Here is a 14,454-nt window from a genome sequence, read left to right on the forward strand (position 1 = left end):
TATTTTACATAATCAGAGCTATTTAAACCTTTAAGGTATCTTAGAACCCGTCTAGGGCCAAACCTCACTTTATTGGTAGGAAAACTAAAACCCACAAAATTTAATTAACTTACTTTAGGCTGGAGGAAGAACTAGGATTAGAATTCACTTTTCTTTTTCATGGTCTGTTGGTTAAGTTTTAAATATGTTATTATGGTCTATATTCTAAGATTTCATGAATAAATGTCAGTCATGCCATCTTAAAGTTTTTATTTTTAATCTGGGAGGAAATGACTATCTTTAATATCCTTAAGGTTTTTATTTTTCTCTACCTTATGTCCTAACAATACAGTTTTTAATTCACTAGTAAACATATATTTGCTACTTTCAGTTTTTTAAGTAATCTATTTTATTTGCATAATATGTTCTGGACAGTACATCAGGTGTTGGTATACACTGAGTCTTCTATTAATTATAGTGGAGGAAAGGGGTATGGGTGCTTAAAGCACTTTCAATTCTCAAGAACCTCACAAACTTCCTCATTTTTAAAATGAGGATTAGCGAAGTAACCATGGCATTTCTGTGTGAAGTAAATGAGCACAGAAAAAGCATCGTATACTCACTACAGGTTGTTTTGGCTGTTTTTCCCATATTCCCATCAGTTCTACATTTGTATTTCTTCCACCCTTTACACATACTGTGTGCATATGTGGAAGTGTGCATATCTATAGACCATTTCTTGCTTGCATGCAGTTAATTATCTGTATCCTTTATTAAGAAGCTACTAGTATGAGTATGTTTTTGCTGTAGTTTGTCTCATAGATTACAATTGGAAATATCTATATCTGAATTAAAATTCTCAGGTTTTGTACCAGGCTTCTCTTTTCTACTTTAACATGGTAAGAGATTAATACTTTCTGCAATCAGAGGGGCCTTGGGTAAGAAAATGAAATATTTCCAAATCTTTGTATTGGAACATCTCCTTCTCCTTATTGGAAATTAAAGGAAGGCCATCTTTACTGTTATCTCTACATTATATAAATGTATTTATACATTTGTGTTGAAGCACATTGATAGGAAACAAACTATCATGGGTAGCATTTTAGCTCTTCTTTATCGTAGGCTTTTCTTTTCTATTCTATTTCAATCCATGAAATAGCACCTTAGCACTGTACTTATTCAAAGCAGCTAGTCTATTAAACACGGGTATCTGGCAAAAAGCTATGTTGAGACCATCATTGTATGGCAGGAATTCTCCAAGGTTTCATTTCATGGCTCATTGACATCAAGCTGAGATTTAGGATGCAAAGAAATTTCACAAACAGTATGAAGTCTTCCATATAGATTTTTAACAGTGATACCTAACAGAATTAAAAGGACTTATTTTCCCTTTGTGCTACCAATAATTACTTGTTGCTTTATTCTCCTGGTTTGTTTTATAGATAACTATAAAAGAGAATATCTTTTAAAATGGTTGACTTATTAAACTTATTGGTGAAAGTTAAAAGTAATTAATTTCTGGTTTTACTTTGACTTATTTTTAAACTTAGCATGTATTTTTGTTTTGTAATTTGCATGTGTATTTTTTATACAAAAAAAAAAAAAAAAACCCTGTAAATTCCAGATGGTCACTTTTTATTTATCTGGAGAGAATATGCCTGCTTTTTTATTTTCTCCTTCTGATTTAGTAAGCCAAATCATTAAATGCAATTGCTATGTGCAAAATTTTGTTGAAAAAAATCTAAGAACAGATGGAGTCATTTGATGTCATAGGTTATAGATTCGTATTCACTAAAAATAAGATTTTTCTCCCTATTAGTAGTGTTTTATTTTCTCAGTACTTTGATTAGGAAAAGAAAAAAAAAGTCTTAAGTATTTCATGAGAGAAAACTATATAAAAAAGGAATAAGAAATATCATGACATTTTAATATGGAATATGTGAACTAAGAATAACTTACATAATCCTTTTATTTTTCCCAGTAAAAATTCATTGTTATTTATTTTTCATGCAAAAGTAAGATATTTGAAGGCAGAATGATAGAAAAATAATTGTAATTCAGCATGACAGATGTTATAATCAGTACTTGGAAGCTCAAAAGGAGGAAGAACAACTTAATACCTAGAGAACTTGCACTGACTTTTCAGCTGGTTTTGATAAAATGGAAAAAAAAAAGGAGTTTTCCAGACAGAGGATGAATGAGAATATTCTAGTAGAAGGTCTGCCAGGTACAAAAACATAAAATGAGAGTGAATATTCACAAATGCTTAAGAGAAGATTGATGAAAGGTTACTTTGGATAGATAATGAAAATATTACCGTATCTTGCTACGAAAAAGATACATGTGCTAGTGGATACAGGATACATGAGTTTTAGGACTGACTTTTTAAACTCTGATATGTTGCTTAGTTTCCATATCCTTCAAGTTATAGGGCCTCAAGATGATGACAGGAGATAAACATCTCTTGGAAGTAAAAGTGCTAATTTAAAAGGCAAAGCATACACTAGCAATAATTTTAAAATATTTAAATATACATATAAATCCTTGTAATGATCACATTTGCTTTTCTTATGAGAAATACATTTGTTTTCCATTTCTTATGAATGAATATTATTTTACTTTGCATCTGTTTTCAATCTGTGATAGAGAGCAAATGTTTTAGTATGTTATATCCAAGGAAAGCCATACTACATACAAAAATTAATGATGGATGTAAATTGAAGATAATTTTTAATTTAGATCTCTGTAAGTCTTCTATAATATGCTTTTTTTTCACATCTGTTCTCATTTATCTTTAAATTGACAATCTTCGTTCTCTTCCTAGGAGCAACAGTAAACTTAACATCATGTACAACTGAGAATGGATTATAATATAGTGCAAATATATTTGTTACTAGTTCAGTAAGATGCTCAGTGCCTCTGGGTATTGTATATAATTTATACAAATAGCAACTTCTATTTTATGTGGGTTTATGTCAATATTTTGACTTTATAAGCAGTAATAGGTGATTGACAGATTCAGCAGAGAAAAGTGTGCACAGTAGTAAGTATATTCTTCTGTGACATTACTCAATACAAATGTGAAAGTAATACATGAAGTAGACTAGAGGTGTGTATGTGTGTAGGCATAGGCATTAGCAAACTCAGAACAATAGAAAAGTCTCAGAAACGTAGCTCATCTACTGTATAGTTCCATCTTTTATTCTAATGCTGGGACTCTTCAGTTACACAGCCAGAATGGCTATGCTCACAGTTTAATGGTAGAAAATCAGCTGTTATCCCAGAGTTAGACATAGAGATTCTCAGATTTGTAGAGGCATTCATTAGTCATTCAGTCCTCTACTCAGTGAAGTAAGCTCTATAAATCAGATCTGACAGATGATCATCTAGTTTTTACCTCTTTCTAAAAATTAATGCTTCACCTAAAAATTATGTTACAAATGCAACTTTTTCCAAATGGTAAGTATTATGTAGGCTCTTTTTTAACCAAAACCTTTTCATTGATACGTTAGAATTTCAGTTAAATAAGTTAAATGATAATTCTCAACACTCAAGGCCTTGAAACTTAAAAAGGATCTTTAAATAAAAGAGAAGGAAAGTTGGCTAGTTTAAAGCCACTTTAATTCATACATCTTAATTACAACTATCAAGTTTAAAGTAGTTTCACAGCTTATATTTTGGTAAAGCCTAGAAAACTCAAGTTTGCAGGAAACATTCTGAGGATAAAATCACATTTCTTTCTTGGCCCTACTGCCTTCAAATAGAGTACTTTACCTAGGGTTTATACACAACCATAGAACTAGTCATTCATTTGCTTTAAAAGCCTACTTTGGAGTTGTATGCACTGCATTTACTAAGTTCTTGCATTATTTTCAAATAAATAAAACTCTCTTCCTCTCAGATGTAACAGTTTATAGTGTAACTTCCTCTAAGATATAACAATTTACAGTAAAACTTCCTCTCAGATATAACAGTTTTAGTGCCTTAGGCACTGCCTTGGATCCTCTGTAACAACGGTTGACAGACTAGGACCAATGAGTGCTAAATCTAATCTGTCTACTATTTTGGTAAATAGAGTTGTATTGGAACATAGGCACAACTACTTGTTTCCTTATTGTCTATGATCACCTTGCACTACCACAGCAGAGTAGTAGCCATACATCCAACAGCTTGCACAGACCAAAGTATTTATAGATGAACTTTGAACAATGTGTTAGGGGTTCTGAATCCCCCACACACAGTTGAAAACCCACATAATGCTTTTTACTCCTTAAAAATGTATTAATAGCCTACTACTGACTGGAAGTCCTACTGATAATATAAATAATCAATACATATTTTGTAATGCTGTATATATTATATACTGTATTCTTACAAATAAAGCTAGAGAAAATTTAAGAAAATCAAAGAGAAAGTACATAATACTGTACTACAGTAACAGAAAAAAATTGCATACAAGTGGACTCCAGCAGTTCAAACCTGTGTTTTTCAAGGTCAACTGTACTTTCTATGCCTTTACATAAAATTTACAAACTACTGCTCTGTAGGATGTGGTAAGTAAAGAAAGTAAATATCCACAACCTTATTACCTCAAGATAGTTGCTGTTTACTTTATTATATTTCCCTGCATGGAATTCCAGTTCTTATACTCTTCTGTCATCATTTTAATCTAACCCTGTAATATCCTCCCTCATTTCTTTTATGCTTTTTTGATTGGCAGCTGTCACTTACTTAGTTTTATGGCTTTGCATAAGTTATTCAGACTTCTCTGGGCTTTATTTTCCTTATTTGGAAACTGAAGAAGGAATCCATGTCAAAGAGTCTTATGGCAGTGGGTGAGATGATGAACAAGAATTTCCTGTCTTTTTAGGGGCTAACATTGTAGTGGCAAGAGAAAGACAGTAATTAAAAAAAAATGTGAAATCTCTTTCAAAACAATGGTTTGAAAAGGAAAAGGAATAGATTTGAGGAGGCTTTTCTGATGTCATTTGAGCAGAAACTGAAAGAGAAGTGAATTATGTGGATATTTGGGAAAAGAGTATTAAGCAGGGAATATCTGCTTTGTAATATCAAGTACAAAGATGCCAAGGCAGAGAGATTCCTGTCTTGTTGGAAAAATAGCTAGTAGGACGAGAATAAGATCAAACAAGGGCAGACAAATATAGGCTGTGGATCAGGGTGCAAATTATGTATGGCTTAGAGGCCATTTTGAAGTCTTATTTATTCAGAGTGATATGGAAAGCTTTTAAATTGTTCTGAACAGAAGAGTGACATTACTTGAAAAAGATATTAAGAAAAAGAATAAGATTTAAGGGTAGGAATTTCATAAGCAAGAAACCACCACCAAAATTCACAGGGAAAGATAAATTACCACATTAAGACAGCAACCTGCAAAGCAATTTTTAAAAGAATGACATCAGCATCATGGCAATGGGAGTTGTTCCTTTTGTCTTTTTGACTTACAATTAATTGGATATATGTAACCAAACAAAAGTACCTCTGCTCAATACACCACGACACTCCTCTGTACCTTCTTTAGTGGGTGAATAGGATGTCAGAGGGCTAGATCCAAAGGAGTTTGTGAGCTTGCCCCATACACACTGGCTGCCATTAGGAAAGGTAATGTGGAGAATGAAAAAAGGTACAGGGACCAGAGATGAAGTATTTTGGGGATCCAGCCAGCCTGATGGGAGAAACTGTCTGAATAGGACAGAGACAAGTTTGGAAGCAGAGAAAAGAGGAAACACACCCATCTGCCCCAGGGCAACACTGCACCTACTAGGCTTGAAGGGTGGTGGGCAGCAGCAGCTACACCTCTGACAGAAGAGGTAGAAAAGGAAAGTGGTGAGGGACAGATGACCTGGCAGTACAGGCTGTAGGGAACAGCAACACCCAGCTCTCTGAGGGGGCACCTCATGCCTCGGAGGAGGAAGAATAAAGGAAAAGAGCAGACAAGAACATCAAAGCGTCTTGAAAGAAAAGTGTTTCCTGCTAGAGGTCTCCAGTGTTTGAGCAGGTCAGCCCATGGACCTCTGGGATTTCCCCACTGGAGAATCCTCTTATTGGCCCAAGGACACTCCCAAAGCTTCAGATGCTCAGCCCACACCTACCCCCACTCTGCCACCAGTTTTTGTTTTGTTTTGTTTTGTTTGTTTTTAAATCCTGGTTCTTTTTACTGGCCTGCTCCTAAGGGTAGCAGAAAAAGCCAGCAAAAGAAAGCCCCAAAACTTGTGCTATAGCACCACCTTCTGGAAAACAGGATAAAGCTTTCTAATTGCCAGCCTGCTGTATTGTAATGAAGTACACAAGAAAGGTGTGTACTGTTTCAAATGGGACAGCAGAAGCACGTTTTTCATTTTTCATTATGAAAAATCACAATAATATGGTATCGCAAAAAGAATAATACTCCAGCAACTGAACTTCAAGACATGGAATACTGTAATTTAACTGATAAAATATTCAAAATTTCTTCATAAAAAATGAAGAAATTGAATTAGCTACAAGAAAACTTAGCTAATTCAATGAACTCAAGAATAAAATTAATGAAGAGGAGGCATTCTTTACCAGAGATATTTAAATTATAAAAAAAAAATGAGAGAAATTTTGGAGCTGGGGAACTTAATAAATGAGGTAATGAATACATTAGAAAGCATAGAAAATAGGGCACATCAGATGGAAGAAAGAATAAGCACGCTGGGAGACAGGAATTTAGAAATGACTCAGAAGAAGAGAGAACTAATTTTTTTAAATTAAGAAACCCTAAAGAGTTGTTATTCTGTCAGACAAACATCAGAAAAATGGCATACCGGAGAGAGAAGGGGACAGAGTTTATTTAAGGTAGTAATAGCTAAGAACTTCCCAAACCTGGGGGAAAAATAAGGGAACACCTTATCACAATGCCAAAATATCTATAAGAAACTGTTAAAAATCAATTATAAAGGAATAATCTTAAAGACAGCCAGGGAAAAAAAGGAAAGTAATCTAGAAAGGAACCTCCACTAAGCTATCAATAGATTTCTCTGCAGAAACTCTACAGGCCTTGAGAGAGTAGAATGATATACTCAAGGTATTGAAAGATAAAAATTGCCCATCAAGAATACTTACCTGGTAAAGTTATCCCTCACATATGAATGAGAAATAAAGGTTGAAGAAGCTCAACACCACCAGACATGCCTTGCAAATAATGCTGAAAGGAGTTTTTCAAGTCGAAATGAAAAGATGCTAATTAGAGACACAGAAAAAAATGAAAGTTCAAAAAACTCTGATAAAGGTGATAGTTGGAATTAAAAAACTGTAACTTTATATTAGGATAGTTAACATACTACACATGTTAGTCACTTAATTATAAAGTTTAAAGGAAAGAGCATTAAAAATAATTATAGCTACTGCAATTTGTTCATGAATTCACAGCATAGAAAGATATTTGTGACATGAGAAATATAAAAGGTGAGGAGTGAAAGGGTAGAACTTTTATAGGTGGATCAAGAAAAGAATGTTTTGTTTTTCCTGCTGATAGCAGCTTAGCTGAGATGTTTTATCTAAGCCTCATGGTAACCACAAGTTAAAAAAATAAAGACAGGAAACAAAAAAAGAAATAGAGGAGGATATAGGGGGAAGACTGAACAAATCACCATGGAAAACCACAAATTTAGAGAGAAGCAGGGAAAAAGAAACATTAGAGATAGAAACAACCAGAAGACAAAAGACAAGATGGCAATATTAAGTTCTTATATATCACTAATCATGATAAGTGTATATGGATTAAAACCACCAATCAGAAGGGGCAGACTAACAATAGATTTTTTTAAAAAGCAAGGTCCAAATATATGCTGCTTGTAGGAGACATTTCAGCTCTAAACATACACATGGGCTCAATATAAAGAGGTGGAAGAGAATATTCTGAGCAAGTATAAACCAAAAGAAAGTGGGATTAGCCATACTGAGATTGAACAAAATAGACTTCAAAGCCAAAAATGTTAACAAGAGACAAAGTAGATCATTATATAATGATAAAGTACATCAAGTAGATGTAACAAATGTAAATATATATGCACCCAACATCAGAACAGCAAAATATATTCAGCAAATACTAACAGATCTGAATAGAGAAATAGAACTCAATGCAATAAGAGTAGAGAATTTCAATAACTCAGTGTCAGTAATGTATAGACCTATCCAGATAAATCATCAACAAGAAAATGGTAGAATTGGACTATACTTTAGAACAAATGGACATAGCAGACATATATAGGACATTCCGTTCAACAGCATAAAACACATTCTCTTGTCAACTGTACATGGAACATTCTCCAAGATAAATCATTTGACAAGACCCACAATACATACTAGCAAATTTAAGAAGACTGTAATCATACCAACTATCCTTTCTGACTGCAATGGTATGAAACTATAAATCAGTAAGAGGGAATCTAGGAAATCTACAAATATGGAGAAACTAAACAACCAGTGGGTCAAAAAGAAATCAAAAGGAAAATTTTAAAATATCTTCGAACAAAAAAATTTGGAAACATACCAAACTATGAGATAAAGTAAAAGCAGTTCTGGGAGATAAGTGTATAGCAGTAAATGCATATATTGAGAAATTATAATCTCAGGTAAACAACTTTACACCTCAAAGAACTAAACAAAGAACAACAAATTAAGCCCAAATTTAACAGAAAGAAAATAAAGTACATAGTAGAAATAAAGACCAGAAAATCAATAGAATAGATCGATGAGACTAAGAGCTGATTTTTCAAGAAAGATAAAAAATAGGCAAACCTTTAGTTAAAACAAGAAAAAAAGAGAAGACTCAAAATTAGAAATGAAAGTGGAGATATTAGAACTGATACTTCAGAAATATATAGGATCATAACAGACTTCTATAATTACATGCCAAAAAATTACGTAATTTAGAAGAAATGGATATAGTCCTAGAAGCATAATTTGCCAACATTGAAACAGGAAGATATAGAATATTTTTATTCAAAAAAATATTTTTATTCATATTTGATCTGTTCATGTTTTCTTTTTTTGTTGTTCATATTTTCTATCCGTAATCAAAAGCCTCCCAACATGGAAAACCCAAGAACCAAATGGCTTCACTGGAGAACTTTACCTAACACTTAAATAAGAATTAATATGAAAGCTTCTCTTTTTTTTAATTGTTTTTTTAATTTATTTATGATAGTCACAGAGAGAGAGAGAGAGAGAGAGAGAGAGAGGCAGAGACACAGGCAGAGGGAGAAGCAGGCCCCATGCACCGGGAGCCCGACGTGGGATTCGAGCCCGGGTCTCCAGGATCGCGCCCTGAGCCAAAGGCAGGCGCCAAACCGCTGCGCCACCCAGGGATCCCAATATGAAAGCTTCTTAATCCCTCCAAATAGTACGGAAGATTTCCAAACTCATTTTATGAGGCAGTATTACACTGATACTAAAACTCGGTAAGAACACCTCAACAAAAAACTGTGGACTAATATGCCCTGATAACTACAGATACAAAAAGTAGTCCACAAACTCAATAAACCAAATTCAAGAACTCTTAAAAGAATTATATACCATAACCAGGTAGGATTTATCCCTAGAATGCAAGGATGGTTCAACACAAAAATCGATAAATAAATACAAAACATCAATAAAAGGAAAGATAAAAATCACGTGTATATCTAAATAGATGCAGAAAAAGTTTTGACAAAATACAACATCCTGTTGTGATAAAAATCCTTTGTGGATTAGGTATAGTCAGAACATACCTCAATATAATGAAAGCCATAAAAGAAACCCATAGCTAACATTGTATGCAATGAAAAAAAAAATGAATGCTTTTCCTTTAAGATCAGGAACAAGACAAGGATACCCACTCTCACCACTGTTATTCAAAACTATGCTGGAATTCCTAGCTAGGGCAATCAAGACAAAGACCTAGAAGGCATCTAAATTGGAAAGAAGGAATACTGTTGCTACTTGCAGATGATATGAGTTTACAGAAATTGATATCAATATAGACAGAGAAAGAATCCCAAACTCTTAACCAAAAAACTGTTGGAACTAGTCAACAACTCCAGTGAAGTTGCAGGATACAAACTCAACCTGCAGAAATCCGTTGCATTTCTTTACGCTAATGATGAAACCTCTAAAAGAAATAAAACACTCCAATTTACGATAATGTCAAAACAGAACAAAAAAAAAATTCTTAGGAATAAATTTAACCAACAAAATGAAAAAAAATCTGTACAACAAAACTATAAGACTTTGCTGAAAGAAATCAAAACACAAATAAATGGAAATGCATTTTCTGTTCATGGATCTGAAGAATATTGTTAAAATATCCCCACTTCCCAAAAGCCATCTACGGATTCAATGCAATGCTCATGAAAATATAAAGGCATTCTTCACAGATATAGGAGAAACAATCCTAAAATTTGTATTGAATCATAAAAAGCCCCAAATACCTAAAGTAATACTGAGGTAAAAGAACAAAGCCAGAGGTATCACACTTCCATATCTCAAACAATTCTTCAAAACTATAGTAATAGAAACAGTATCGTACTGGGACAAAAACAGACACAGAGACTAAAGGAATAGAATAGAGAGCCCAAAATTAAACTCCTGCATATACAACCTACTAATATTTGACAAGGGAGTCAAGAACACTCAGTGGGGAAAAGATGGTCACTTCAACAAATAGCATTGAGAAAATGGATAAGCCCATGCAGAAGAATGAAATTGGATACCTATCTTGTGCCACTCACAGAAATGAACTAAAATGAATCCAAGACTGATCCTATAAAAGATCTGGTCCTATAAAACTCATAGGAGAAAACAAAGGGAAGAAACTCATAGACACTGGTCTTGATGGCAGTGAATTTTTGGATAAGTTACCAAAAACATGACAACAAAAGAAAAAAATTCAACATATGGGACTACACCAAACTTAAAAGCTCTGCAAAGCTTAAAAAACAACATGAAAAGGCAACCTACAGAATGCAAGAAAACTTTTGCAAACCCCCAAGTATTAGATAAGAGGTTAATATCCAAAATATATTAAAAACTCATACAAGTCAATTACAAAAAAACAACCTGATTAAAAAATTGGCAGGGGAACTAAATAGACATCTTCCCAAAAAAGACATGCAAATAGGCAACAGATACATTAAAAGATGCTCAGCATCATTAATCACCAAGAAATGCAAATCAAAACCACCTTGAAATATCACCTCAGTCTTGTTAGAATTTGTGACAAAAAGATAAGTAAATGTTGGCAAGGCTGTAGAGAAAACAGAACCCTTGTGTTCTGTTGATGGGAATGTAAACTGGTGCGGCCGCTATGGAAAAACAGTATGGAGTTGCATCAAAAACTTAAAAATAGGGGGATCCCTGGGTGGCTCAGCAGTGTAGCGCCACCTTCGGCCCCGGGTGTGATTCTGGAGACCCGGGATCGAGTCCTGCATTGGGCTCCCTGCATGGAGCCTGCTTCTCCTTCTGCCTCTGTCTCTGCCTCTCTCTCTCTCTCTCTGAATCTAACCTCTCATGAATGAATGAATGAATGAATGAATGAATGAATGAATGAATAAATAAATAAATAAAATCTTAAACAAATTAAAAATAAAACTACCATATAATTCAGCAGTTGCACTTCTGGGTATGTGTCCAAAATCATTGTTAGATAGATACATGCACCCCTGTTTTTACTGCAGCAATATTTAGAATAGCCAGACATGGATACAACCTAAGTGTCTGTTGGTACATAAATGGGTTAAAATATTGTTAAGCTATGAAAAAGTGGGACATCTTACTGTTTGCAACAGTCTGGATGGAATTTGAGCACAATATGCTAAATGAGATCAAAGAAAGACAACTATTTTATGATTATGATATCACTTCTAGACAGAATTTTAAAAAGCCAAACTTGTCAAAACAGTAAAATGGTGGTTACCACAGGATTGGAAGTAGGGTAATAAGAGAGTTAAGGGTACAAATTTAGCAATGGGTGATAAATAAGCCATAAAGAATTAATACACAGTGAAATGAATATAGACAACAATATTGTACTGTAATCAAATTTGCCGAGAGTTTAGAACTTAATTATTTCAACCTTTAAGAAAGGGATAATTATGTAATGTAACAGAAGTGATAATTATTGATACAATGGCAATCAAATTACAATGTATAACTATCAAATTAACATGTACCCCTTGAATTTACATAACATGTCAACCATATTAAGTTTTTTTTAATATATAAAAGGAAAAAAAGAGAACTTCTGTTGCATTGTAGTTAAGAGCAAATGGGCATTGCCTCAAATAGCCTTGGTTTGAATTCTGGCTCCAGCACTACTTAACAGGTTGCTCCAATTATTAATCTCTATAAGTTTCATCATCCCAATTTATAAGTAAGACTAAAACAGCACCCACCTCATAGCACTATTACAAAGCTTAATGAGAAGAATCCATGTACAGTGCTTAGCTCAGTTGCCTGCACATAGTTGGGGTAAATAAATGTTGGCTACTAGTATTAAATACAGGGATACTTATACACAAGAACACATCAAGGAAGAATCCAAATGCAACACTTCAGTCAATTCACGTCCAGAAAAAGGAAGTATCCTACAAATTAACTTAAGAAAAATACAAATATGGGGAAAAGATTTATAGGAATATGGGCAAAAAAATGAGCAATATACAAAAGATTAAACAAGAAAAGATGCTTAGCCTATTAATACAGATTCTTACTCATCAGTTTGATAAAATCAATAGTTTGGCAATACTGTTGGTGAAATAAAAGAAAAATACAATATGATTATACATTAGTAAACTTAAAAATATACTTATGCCCCCTGTAAAAAAACTCCATCTCTAAGTGTAGATCTTACAGAAAATATTGCACATATACATGTAAACAGATATCCCTGTAAGAATATTTATAATAGCAAACATTTGGAAAAAAATTGTTCATCAGCAAAATAAAACAATAAAATGTGGTTTATGCTTATGAAAATCCTATAATTTTCTGTCACAAACTGAATTTGTGTGAAATTCAAAAACAATTCAAATGAGAAGCATGTTGGTCACATAGTTTTCCATTGTAATTAACTATTTGCAGAGGAAAAATAGTAAAAGAAATAGTAAAAAAAGTATATCTTTTAATAGGGATAAGTTATACTTATGTGACTACAGTTAATATCTAATATTTTTTGCCTAATAAAACATACTTTTTCTTGAGATTCTGTATATGGTTGTGTTTATAACACATATCTATGTGCCCATGGGTGTTTGTGTCTGTATAAAATTTTATCCTGAAAATATTTTTACATATGGCTATATTTTTATTAAAATTTTTAAGCATTTAATTTTGTAAAACTTATTTTCCCCAGGAATAGAAATAGTGCCATTTTCCCCATGATTTTATTAGTGGAATTTCAGAAGCTATGTTGCTTGGAATTGATAAGTATTTATTTTACCTACAACATCTATATAAAATCATCTTAAAAGGTTATTTATATTTTTAATATTGGCAAAAAGTATTTTTTAGAGTTAAAATAACCTGGAATTCTGTATGAATTTTCAGATCAAATATATGTATTTAAATGTGTAGATTAAAATTTATACTTGAATATAATAAAAAATGTTAAGATGAAATGCAGCTTAGAAACCAGACGTAATTCCCTGAGCATACAAAATCACTAAAGCTACATAAACAAGACTAAACCTTTTCATGAATAGAAGAGAAACTTGGGTATTTCTTATAAATGACTCTGATAATCATAAGGGAAGCTTAAGTCATCTTCCTAAAAATGGTGTGAGAGATAATCACTTGTAACCAATCCCCTGCTGTCATGAAATCCCCATCGTAATAACCAATCATTGTAAAGGTCAGCAGTTTCTTCATTTTTACTTACAAGCCATTGTGTAACTTTATGTCCCTGATCTTTATATTAGTCCTTGAATTTGGGGACTCATAGTTTAAGAACTGTTCTTACACTCCCAATAAACTTATACTATTTATTGATTTGGTGGTTTTAGCTTTGTTATTTCTGGACTTAGGATAGATGTAACTGGAGAAATATGAAAGGGAAGCCTAATTTAAATTCTTATTAAGGACGTATACAGTCAGAGTAGTTTGTTCCAATGAGCTAAGCAATAGAAATGCCCTGCATAGCAACAGTTTGAGCGATAGGAGCTTTTATTTTTTTTTTCTATCACTTTATTATAAGCATAGTCCTAAGACTCTAGACTCAAGGGAATTTATATGGGTGGATTGTCCAAAACATTCTAAGAATGAATCTTAAGTCCACAGACTACCATACTGGTAAAATGAAATATTTGTTCTCTTACACTACCCTTTTCAGGCCATTGTGACATGACTGAAAGTCAAGGAACTCAAGTAATTACCCAGATTTCAGTGGTTCTCAAACTATGTATGATCAACCCCTAAAAGTTCAGTGGTAGTATATGGTATATATGTGTATTGGTCTTG

At 33.2% G+C, this 14,454-nt stretch overlaps 1 protein-coding gene across 4 annotated transcripts in view; it reads left to right on the plus strand.

The window, feature by feature from the left end:
* TUSC3 (tumor suppressor candidate 3) overlaps window positions 1-14,454 on the plus strand; it is a 281,955-nt gene that overhangs the window by 251,315 nt on the left and 16,186 nt on the right. The gene's annotated exons all lie outside the window — the stretch shown is intronic.

Source organism: Canis lupus, chromosome 16 (assembly GCF_011100685.1).
Source record: "Canis lupus familiaris isolate Mischka breed German Shepherd chromosome 16, alternate assembly UU_Cfam_GSD_1.0, whole genome shotgun sequence".
NCBI lineage: Eukaryota > Metazoa > Chordata > Mammalia > Carnivora > Canidae > Canis > Canis lupus.